This window comes from Vidua macroura, chromosome 28 (genome assembly GCF_024509145.1).
Source record: "Vidua macroura isolate BioBank_ID:100142 chromosome 28, ASM2450914v1, whole genome shotgun sequence".
Classification (NCBI taxonomy): domain Eukaryota; kingdom Metazoa; phylum Chordata; class Aves; order Passeriformes; family Viduidae; genus Vidua; species Vidua macroura.
Genome location: NC_071598.1, coordinates 6,102,432 through 6,114,523, shown reverse-complemented (window position 1 = coordinate 6,114,523; position 12,092 = coordinate 6,102,432).

Here is a 12,092-nt window from a genome sequence, read left to right as displayed (position 1 = left end):
AATGTATTTTAGCTGCTGACAAATATATTGTTTTGAATTATTTAACTTTGCATTCTTTGGGGGAAGAAAAATACTCTTAATATACATCTGCAGGTTCTGTGGCAACAATCAGCACAGAGAGAGCTCTGCTTTTCATCTTAAAGACAAATGTACAATGTGGTTAAATGGCTGAAAAGTGAAAGGTGGATAAATTAATATTGAAGATAGAATCCAAGACTGAGTAGCCACTGTTAAACCCTTATCCAGAGTGAGCTGCTTTAACCAAATGCAATTCCTTCACAATTAATATGTGCCAGCTGGATTATAAATGATAATAATCAGTCAGTGATTTGTGGTACACCAGATGTAGGATTTGTCTGCCTGCCTTCAGTGTCCTTTATTCACATGGGCATAAAAACTGGTGTTATATCTGAGGTCTACATCCAAAAATTAAATTCCTTTACTCCATTTATTCCGATGTCTGGGTAATTTAGCCTCTGGATGGAGGGGAGGGCTCTGGAGTGGCATCAGTAGCACTGCTAACTCTCTGTGCTCTGCATTCAGATCTGTTTTATTTGAAGCATTTAAAAAATTGCAGCTAGAACTTAAAGATCAATGGATCAGTTTTGATTTTTGAAATGTTGCTTTAGAAGAAAAGTGTTTTCTGTTTTAAGGGCTTGGAGCCCTACACTTTTGTAAATCCAGGAGTTCAGAAAAAAACTCAGAGAAGTTTCATTGCTCTTAGGGGTTGGAACTCCCTTGCTGTGGCCACAGTGTGATACTAATCTATAGATCTACAGGCTCCTCTGTTTTGTTTTATTTGGGTGTTTTTTGTTGTTGCTTATTTGGCCTTTTTAACCAGTTAATTTCCTTGGTTAACAGTAAAATACTTGTTCTAGTGGGAAAAACAAGGTAACTCCACGGTTCCCTTGGAACAGGGGAGTGGTAAAGCTGCTTAAATGAGTATAGGTTAACAACACTCTGTGGATAACTTCAATTAATGTCCTGCAATTAATGTCTGGCTGTGGGTCACAGGGCAGAGGCAGAAATCTGCCTTTTAAAAAGCACAAAATTCTGCTGCAACTGCTTGAAATTATTCCTAGTCTCTTGGCAGGGAAACACCACTAAATCTTCAAGAGCTGAAGTCTCCTTTCCTTCACATATCAAGTACAGAGCCAGGGCAGTGTGGCAAATGCATGCTGAGGGAAGCCATATGTGTGCAAGGTGCTTGCTATCATGGAAAAAAAAAAAAAATCCAGGATATCTTTGCTTAGGGTGGTGTTGGGCTTCTCTGCAGGCACACCTCTAGGTGTTGCTGACATGGTTGGATTACATATGTTGCTATATCTGGTGAAAAATCCAGGAGTCCACAAAACTGGCTTTTATTATTTCATATTATTTCCCCTCTACTCACCAGAAGGACATAAGAAGAAACCAAGCATAGTCACAAAACACACTTTTAATTTCTTTTTGGGCAATGAAGCTTCTCACTTCTTAAAGTACAAGGTGCTTGATGTTTTTTGTTTTGTTTTGTTTTGGTTTTGTTTGTTTGTTTGTTTGTTTGTTTGTTTTTTGGTGTTTTTTTTTGGTTTTTTTTTTGTTTTTTCTTTTCTAGATTGAATTTATTTTCTCTCCAGTTTCATGCTCTGTGGGTATTGGGACTAAATTAAACTTTTACACATGTCTGATGTACATGAGGACGAAACTTTTACCCCGGAGACAACACATAACCCAAAAAAGAAGCTAAAAATCCGACAAACTGGGGGGTTTCTCCTGCCAGCCTTCGATGGCAACTGCATATCCTCCATCATGAGGAATATGCAGAGAAGAAACAGCCTGTGCTCTGCTTTTTCCCCATTGGACTAAAGTGCCACTGCCGTGGTTTTGTCAGGTTTTTTTTTCACTTTCTATGAGAGCTGAAGCAGTTAAGAGTAAAACTACTGGTGTGCCTGTGTCTGCTCTGGTTTTTTTCCTTTCTTGTCTTCATTCTGTTTTAAAACACCAGATACTTGCTTTTTAGAACCACTGCCTGTTTTTCTGGATGTATCATTAGTCAGCAAGCTTCTGCTTCTTCCCCAGCCCCTGCACAGAGATGTTGCTGTCAGGGAAAGACATTTGTCTGCCAGTATTTTTTTTTTTTCCCAAGGCCATATTTCAATTCCAGAAGCTGATCCTGAGAACTGTTACAAGCAGGAGTCACTGCTGAGTTACCAACCACGTTTAGAGGCAAAATGAGGGAACATTTATTGCTTCCAGTGAAGATCAGCTCCCTGTGCATCTCACCTCTGCTCTATTATCACCCTATGCCTTTGCAAACCTGGCCTTTATTCCATCACAAACCACAATAATTCCTGAAAAAAAACCCTGCTGTAAATAAATCCTTAATTTGTGTTTCAATGACAGAGGTTTAACAACTGGTTTTGATCCTGATTTTCCAGCAGGGAGGTTGCTGAGTGAACAACACTCCCCAGAAGTTTTACATATGTCATTCCTCATCGAGATACCTGAAGAGTACCGTAATTAGTTGCAACATCTTAACTATCTTGCAAACAAGGCAGCGCTGTTCTTTTGTCTCTTTATATCTCAGTCCTCAGAGCCTGTGTGAGGCTGAGGAAGGCTCCGGACAGCGCTAGGCTGGTCCTGCCTGGCCAGGAGTTAAAGCTGAGCTTGTTTTTTTTGCTATTTTAAAATGTGCTGTTAGTCCTGATGTGACAGAAGACGTTAAAATCAAACTTGTACATCCCAATTTATTGACTCTGTGTCCTTTTCACTCAGAGCTCCGGGAAGGTGCTTCATGGGGATGCATGAGCTTGATGTTTCAGGGTTTGTCAGCTTAGGGGGGATACAGACCAATATTGTTCTTCTGTAGGTTTAAAATCCACCTTAGAAGCAAATGGCAATTTTTTGTGCGTACAGGAGGTCAGGATGGAGCTGCTGCTCTGGATCCACCTCTGCCTCACTGCAGCTGTGGAATACTCCAGAAGTAAAACGCACCTTTTCCTGCATTCCCTGAAATAGGAGAGTATTCCAAAAGAACAGGTATTTTTAAATTCGTATTCTAAAAAGATCCATCTATAATTATGCACTTCTGAAAGAGGGTTTTATTCAGTTCTTTGTCTTACCTGGAGATGGCGACATGGCAGTGTCATTGTCACACTGTGGGTTTCTCTCAGGAATACACACAAATTACATAAAGCAAATAATACAAAATAAAGCTTGGTTCGAGCTGGCTTTGATAATATAGGGAATAAATGCGTTAGAAACATACAGATAACGGAGCTGGAACGGCTGATTTCACTAAATGAGAAGCTTGGTGAATGGTAAATTATTTTTTTTTATTGCACCCAAACACCCAAGACACTTTTAATGCCGTGTAACATCCATTGTAGTGAGAAACTTACAGGAAACACGAGCGCCGTGCTCCTGCTTCTGGGCTGGGTGGCAACAGATGGGTGGAGCTGTCAACGTCCTCATCACCTTTATGCTCCTGTGCCTGAGTCAAGCAACTGAAATTTCTTGTTTATCAACTTAGCCCTTGAAGCTTAAAGAAGTTTTTAATAACATTTTGCTTGCTTGTGGCTGAGAGAATTTTTTTTCAAAGGGGAAATTAAAAGGTCTTGTGCTTAATTACAGCACTGTGAGAGTGGTGCCAGCTTTAGCAAAACGGTTTGGGTTGGAAGGGAACTTAAAGACCACCCAGTGCCACCCCCTGCCATGGGCAGGGACACCTTGCAGTATCCCAGGGTGCTCCAAGTCCTGTCCAGCCTGGCCTTGGACCTTTCCAGGGACCAGAGCAACCACAGCTTCTCTGGAAATTCCATCTCATTTCTCATTTATGTTTCATTTTCACTTGTTTCAAAGAGTTGTGTTGTGGGCTATCAGCATCATTTTCAATTCCCAGATGGAGGCGTTGATGTAGGGGGAGATGGACCTGGTCTCTTCCAGGACAACCTACAGGCAAAGCTGAGCAGATATCCCAGGTTTATTTATGCTCAGTTTATTCATCTGCATTCACAGCAAAAGGAACTCAGGATCTTTTGCATTTGTATCTGAGCAGACTTAAATGCAGACAATCCCCTTGGGTTCTTTGGATCATTAAGAATACAAGGGAAGTGGTAGATGATATAATTTGGGAACCCACTTCTATAGGAAGCTCTGGGGATTTAAGAAATGCGATTGCAAATACTTTTTTTCATAGGAAACAATGTCTGCATACTGAACACAAAGGATTTGCTCACTAAAATGTTCTGGCTCCAAGCACCACTTTAAATTCCCCTTTGGGATCAAGGCATCTGAGTTTGGTAAACTGTTTCCTCTGCCACTCCAGCTTGGATCTCTCTTCCAGTGCCTTATTTCTGTTCCTCCAGCGCACCCTGTTCTGTTCTAATACCTTTGCTGATGGGAAGGTAAATGCAGTATAAATTGTCACTTTAACATGTTGCACGTTGCAGTGTGTTGAATAATGCATTTAACACACTGTCGTGATGTACTTGCACTGTGCCAAACGTCTGCAACCCTGACTGCTGGGTTGGTGCTGTTTGTTTACCAAGCACTTAGTGCTCCAAGAATTTTGTTCTCCACACATATTCAGGGAAAGGACAGAGGAGACATTCCACAAATAGGTTGAGTGACCCCACCAAATGAGAGAGGATGGTTTTTCCCTTTCATGTCACTCCCTTGGCATGTTGTTTTCTTACCTTGGGAATTGTTTGCAGGAGAAGGGAAGATCAGCTCTGATGCTCACAGGGTCTGCGTTGTATTTTTACTTCTGTCACAACTGTTTATGTCACCCTGATGTGCCACCACATTACACTTGGCTCCCCAGCTCCTCAAATGGTCTCTTTAATACCTCAATCCATTCTCCACGTGTGATTAACTGCACTTTTCAAGGTCTACCTGTGCTGTTTGAAAAGCTGACTGCTTGTGTGGAACACACACTCACACCCCTGGCATCATCTGCCTGCTGTGATTTCAGACACAAGTCCAAATAAGAGGCATTTATTGCATGGAAACGCTTTAAAAAGCCTTGATGTCCCATAAAACGTGGCCCCATGAAGTCAAGTTCAGAGGTATCCTTTACCTTTCCTTTCCTAAACATAAACTGAGCATTTGTGGCTCATGCTCATCCATGGGAAGGCAAAATCCCAGGTTCCTCTAGAGTGTGGCTGTTGGGACTGCATGGGAAAGGGAGAGCTGATATTCAGTTTCAGTTATCAAGTGTCTCATTTGGACACATTTAGTTAATTTGAAAAGCAAATGAAGGAAGGACTTAAACCATCTGTCTAACATTGTACTTCTATTCCTGACTTTTTTTTCTGATTATAATATCCTGGCAGCTCTGTGGCATCCAAGCTCCACTCCAGATGGAGGAAAGAATGGAGAAGGTGCAGGAGAAATTAATCTACAGGAGTACAAAATCTGGATAAACTGTTGTTAATCTTTTTACACTTGGTTAATTGCAGCAATTGTAATCTCTCAGTTGACTTCCAAGGTTTAGTCCAGGATGTGGCTTGGACAAGTCCAAAGTCTATGTCCCATGCCTGGGGAAGTGCAAAAGTGGGTTCCTGGAGCTGCGGTCCAACCATTCATGCCATGCTCTGCTTGGAATTCCTGAGCCCAGAAAGGCAGAAAAGCAAGGGCAGGATAAGAGGGGTGACTGGAGGCACAGCTTTCAGTTTAGATTAAATGATAGAAATTAAAATCAAGATGGATAAGGAGAAGACAACAAGAGAATGACTACCATGGGATGCTGTTTTCACACTACAAGGAGCACCAGGAATCAGAAAGCAAATGGGCTTCGAAATGAAATGGAAATAATGTTTAAGAAAACCAGAGATTAAACTGTGGAGCCTTTGCAGTTGATGCTGCAGCAATTTAAGATACAGATTCATTCCAGACAAGGTTAAGGTATTTCCTGGAGGACATATTCCAGTGTTCCTCTTGCCATTTCCAGCTCTGACAAAATGCAACCCTCTGGCTGTTTGGAGGCTGGAGACAAATCACTGCACACTTGCCTTTGATTACATTGTTCTTTGAGCATCCAACACCAGATAGACAGGGTTAGGTGACCTCCAGCTGGATTTGCATTTTCATGGGGAGAAGTGCTTGATAACTGTATTGTTCCTGTTGTCTGGTGGAGCTGATGGCTCAATCTGCCATCATGGAATGGAGAGGTTTTTTTCACATGGTCTTCAAAGTTTGAAAACCTTTTAAAGCCTTGCACAGCATTTGGTACAGAGGGCTTTTAAAATGCAGGTCATTATTGTCTGTGTTGAGCTCTGGGTATTGAATAGGGATGTATTTACTCTTCAGAAAATTCTATTTATACTGCAATGATGCTTCAGGCCAATTTCTGTATAATTTCTGTGCATTTATCTTTGTTGATGATGGTTTATTTGAAGAAGTCTGCCTTTATATTGTCAGTGACTTAATGATGAGAATCAGAGCTTGAGGATTTGCAGAAGAAAGGAAGTGCTTGACAGGCACTACTGAAATTGTTTAGCCAATCTTTCATTTTAACAATAGGGAAATAAAATAACCCAAGTGCAGAAATAGATATTTCTGAAGCAGAACATAATGCTCATCAGCATAGATAAACAGAGAGAGGATTGATGAGTTTTAAAACTGTGTCAAAAACTCCTGTTCAAAAGCCATGGTAAAAACAAGTGGAGCAGGCTCCTCCTGCACGTCTTCTCTTCCAGGGTGAATTAAAAAGGGTTTATTGAAAAATGAGTTTTGCCTGCAAATGGGAGTCTGAAGTGGCTTTTCTTTGCCTGTTCACTGCTTTGCCAACTCTGTTCCCTTTGGTTCAGGCTCCTGTGAATGAAGAAAATTTGCTGGTTGTGATGAATTTAGCTTCTAAACCATGAAATGCGGGAGTCTCAGGAGACAGAAGTGTCACCTCTGCCAGATCAGATCTCCCAGATGCTGGGATAAGGGATGTGGCACTGAACAGAGCATCATTCTCTGGGGTGAGCCACAGATTCAGGGGAAACCCCTGGTGACGATCCCAAAGGGAAGAAGCCCATCTATGCTTGGTGTTCCTGTCTGATCACAACAAATATTTTGCCATTTGCAGGTATTTCACTGAGTCTCGTGCTCCCCAGCATGAGAAGGTGTTGAATTCTAGGGATTTACCTTGGCCCACACAGTCCTTCCCTGCACTGATGAGAGCTGAGCTGCTGCAGCATCAACCAGGGCTTTCCACAGCTTAAATAATGGCATGAAGTTCAATCTGTTGAGTCACCACAGAGCGTTTTGCCCTAAACTGTCCTTGTTTACAAACAAGCCTTTCTGGGGTTGCTCTGCCAGCTTAAAATGGCAAAATCATGACTTGGCTATCCTTGACCTTCCCGCTTTCTAGGATATTTGCAAATGTGGACATTTCTCTGGTTGTGCTTCACAGCAGCTTTCCTGAAGTTAATAATTTAGTTGCATAACTGCAGAATCATTCCTGCTGAATTCTGGAGTGCTCCCCTTGAAGCAATACACTGAATAAATAGAGTCCACAACCTGATGTAGTTATGAAGTGGGTATGCATTGTCAGCACCTGGCACAAGTGAGATAGGTCTTGTGAAACTTGTGCCCTGAGCCCTGGTAGGGGCTACATCTTTATTCACAAAGGTGTTCCATATACATTACATTGCATCATCTGTTCATGCATAGTCAACCCATGGCCACAGCTGTCCTCACTTTGCATGGTAATTAGATCCACGCCCTTCTGAGCATGCATTGTCCACGGTGGTGGACGCACGGGGGTCTTCTGGTGGTCTCTGAGGCTGAAGGCCGTGGTCTTCTTCATGATTCAACTTCTGAACTTTTCTCCTTTGCGCGTGCACTTTGATCCCTTGGTGCTTATCTGAGTATGTCTGTCGATTTTGATCAGCTTGGAGACAGAGGAGCTCCTTTATCTAGGCTTCTTGCACTCCTTGGTCTTCTCCTGGTATTGTTCTTTATTGCAAGAAGCTTCAGAAATTTGCATTTTCCTATGGCCTTTGTACCATGGCAGAGGTTTCTTAAGTAAAAGGTTGAAATTCAAGACGCAATTCTACAAGCTAAAATTTAAATGCTTAATTCATATTGCTAACTTAAGCAAACCCCCAAAACCTCCATTTCACCCTTTCCTCCTTTTCTCCCTCTGAGATTAATTAAACATAAAAAATGATGGTTTGAAAAATGTTAGGGATTTGAGGAACTTTGGGGGCTGGTGGATGTTCTTTATCCAATTGAGACACTTGTCCCTGGTAAATGTGCTCCAATCTCATCTGAGATCCACAGGAATGAAGGAGTTTCTGATGTGTTGAGAGCTGATATCACCACAAATAATGTTTGCACATTACATCTTGTAGGAGGCAACAAAACAAATCTATTGTTTGTGAAACTTAGTGGGAAAAGCTAGGAAATAAGGATGCCTTCAAAATGAGATTACAGATGGCATTAGTAGTGACCTGCTGAAGCACCACCCTCTTTGGCTGTAAACATTTCAAGCATATTTATCATTAATATGTACTTTTTCCTAATGGGAAAGGACTGTGGCTGAGTACTTCCTACAACAGCAATTTTATCCTGGAAAATACAAACGTAATGAAAACCTCCCTGTGGTGATTTACCAGTTTAAATTAGATGTTTTGATAAGGACAGAAAACATAATTGAGACTTTTGTAATCTAAATTAACAGAGAAGGTACCAGGTTGATTTGATGTGTCTGAAGTACTTCAGGGCTGTTTGTTTTGTTTGTTTCACAGAGGGTTTGTTTGCTTTGTACTTGCTAATAGGGGATATTTTGAAGTCTGGACAGTTTAGGTTTCCAGGGGAAAGGCAACTTCCATTTTTAAAACAAACAAAAAACCATCATTTTCTTGGAGAAGGGGAATTTCTTTGCCTTTTGTGCTCCACCCTTGGAACAGAAGGAGAAATAAATGCTGGTGCTGTTCATGCTCTTGTCAACCAGCAAAGCCTCTGTTTTTAAAGGCAGAGCAAGGGAAAACCTTAACTAAATTTGCCCAGCTTTCAAAAACTGCTGGAGATGATGCTTTATGACGTGGTAAACAGAAAGTTGAGTTCATAATAATATTAGTTAAAATTAAAGTTTTGAGGTCCTGACTTTCTCCCAGTATAAAATAGTGTTCAGTGATAAAGTCCAGACATTTGCTTAGTCTCCCAGTAGCTGTGATAGGAGAAATCAGCCAAAACCTGAAATGTGATTACAATGAGCAGCAAAACATTCTGCAGCGAGAAAATTGGCATTTACATCTCTGACTTGAAGGGAACTTGGAAGGCACTAAGGGCCAGCTGTGATCCTGCAGATCTCCAGGATGAAACTCCTGATCTTCCACAACTTAGCTTAAGTTTGTCTGGCAACTTAAATATTGCCCACTTGAATCCTTATTGCCTGTATTCCAGATGCCATCCCAGTGCATCAGCCTGGCACAGAGAGTTTTGCCTGGCACAGAGAGTTTTACCTGTCAGAATAAGTCAGGTCAGCTGTCAGTGGGAAGTGTTTTTCCTTACCCAGTTACACATGTGACAGAAATGTACCCCTGGATTCTGCCAACCTCAAATTGTAATAAATATTTCCAAGAACTTCTGTTGACTTTAGAGTCCTGACCAATGAATCCTGTGAAGGTATTGGCAGCTGGGCCCCCAAATCAGTCACACAATTCTATCACTTCCTAGAGCAATCCATCCTGACATAACATATTGATGTTCTTCACCAAGAAAGGCAGCTTTCAAAAAGCTTTTTGTGGTGCTTAAAACCAAAAATAACAGTTCTGCTAAGTTGCTGAAGGTTAGTGTACAACAGCATGACATCGGATATGACACCACTGCTAATCTAATCAGAGGAAAACAGATGTGGGAAGCTCCCATGTTTTCCTGCTTATTGGGATTAGATTTGTCCTGTGATTGTGAGTTTTTTTGCCTTCTGGAGATATGGATGTTCACACAATACTCTTAAAGATGCATTTGGGAACTATTAAGAGCTGGTTTGTCAGAGTGTCTTCCCCATCTGCTGTTGGCATAAATTTATTAATGAGATAAATGTTATCCCCTTCAGAAGTAATTAGGACAACTAAGATGATTAGGACAACAAGAGGTTTTATGTGTGTGTGCATCCTAGACAAGTATGAAAATGCTACAGGTTCCATAATCTTTGCCATTTTTTTCTGAAGACAATTAACTAGGTTAAGCAAACTCTCCCTGTGAGGGACCAGGGAGGCCAGACCTTCAAACAGTGCCTGGTTTTATTATTTACTACTCAACATCAGTCACATGTTTCTATTTCCAATGTCTTTTTTTTCATGCTTGATTGGATTTTTGTTTGAATATTTTCCAGGATGTGAGAAATTACTCTCACTTTTATAATTTTAAAAGGTTTATTAAATTTTATCAAAGATACAACAAAAGACTGAATAAGGAAAAATGACAGTGCCGGCAGTCTCTGTGACTATCCACCACATGCTCATCTACAAAATGGATGTTCTACCTTTTATACCCTTAGTAACTCCCAAAGTTTTGTCAGTCAGCTCCTTCTCTGCTGTCCATCGGTGGAGATTACTTTCTTACATCTTGGTTGGAGGTCAGGTGTTGTTATGCCGCGCCTCTTGGTAAGAAGCTGGCCCTCTCCAAATGCCCTGACTACTGAGGCTGTTACAAGGGTGAGGGGAAAGAGGACTTATGGGAGGACATATTACAATAACATCACTATACATTTTAACATCCACATAATAGCTATCTCTTAATTGTGAGAGGCAACTATTACATTACTTATCTATAAGAGAGGACTAAACTCCTCCTTAAGCCTCTCCACTTAGGAGAACTGATATTTCTTGTGGTGCAAGACTGCAGAGCTCAGTTTAATTAGTACTTGTGGGGTGGTTACAAATCGTAAACCTCAGTTGCATCTTGGAACAGATTTAAAATCTTATTTCTCCTGTGAATTTATGTTGTGCAATCGCACATTCCTTCCCTAAAGCTGTACCAGGCAGGGTATTTATCCTTTCTTGGTGTCTAATCATTATCATCAGCCTGTAAACAAGAAGCACCAAAGGTTTGTTAATTTTAAAACCCAAGTGCAGACTTGGTCGGGGGTGTAAAAGCTGCCAGAAGGGGTGGCCAGGTTAGCGTGGAGGCACATCAGGGGTTGTTATCAGAATCCCCAGGACTCCCATCTGGCCAGATGAACTCTCCAGGAGCAGATGTTTTACTGCCTTCTCTCAGTGCAGCACAGCTGCTGCTCCAGCCTCAGCAGTGCTGGCTCTTTGGATTAACAGGGAAATCCAAGGTTGAAGGTAATGATGTCTGAAAATAAACTACAAATGGCAGCCTGGTGGAAATTAGGCAGGGTTGATTAAAAAGAGCAGAATGATCTCTGGTAGTGCTTAAATCCACCTGCTGCTGTGACACCATCCCAAACCTGTGCTCCTTTGATCCAACTCACATGTGTCCCATTCCTTCCCTGGGAATAGAGGTGATGTGTGTGGGGTGGAGCCAGGAGGGAGGATGGATTTTAAGTTACTTCTGTAGCCTAAATCTCCATTTTCTTTGCTGATCTCTTGTGATGCAACTCCAATATCCGTCAAACCTTCCCCTGATGGAAGGCTGGAACCAAAAGATGGAGCTGCTTAAAGTTGGAGCCCAAAATGATGGAGGCGTTCAAGGTCTATCAAGTTTGAAATTGAAAGGATGGAGCTGTTCAACATCTGCCAAGGCTGAGCCCAGCAGGACAGAGCTGATCAAGGTCTGCCTGGATGACCACAAGTCACAAATTGAGCGCTGCTATTGCAGACCCTGCTCTGGCCTCTGGCTGTAGCAGGGCTGTGTTCACTGAAATGGCAGCACAAAACACTTTGCCAGCCTCTGACTCCTTTAGTCAGATAAGGACAGGGCACAGATGGCAAATTCTGCAGTCCCTTCTCGTTCCAGTTCTGGTTCTTATGGGAGAGGGCTACAGGGTCAGACCCATGCACTTTGCTAAGATTGAATCCTTAGCAGGAATTGCATCTGCTGCACTCCATTGATTTTACTTTTGTTTAACAGACCATAAACAATTTGTTTATATAGACAGCTTTTCATCTTCCACAGTGAATCATCAGTGAGTCCTCCTGGGATCAGTC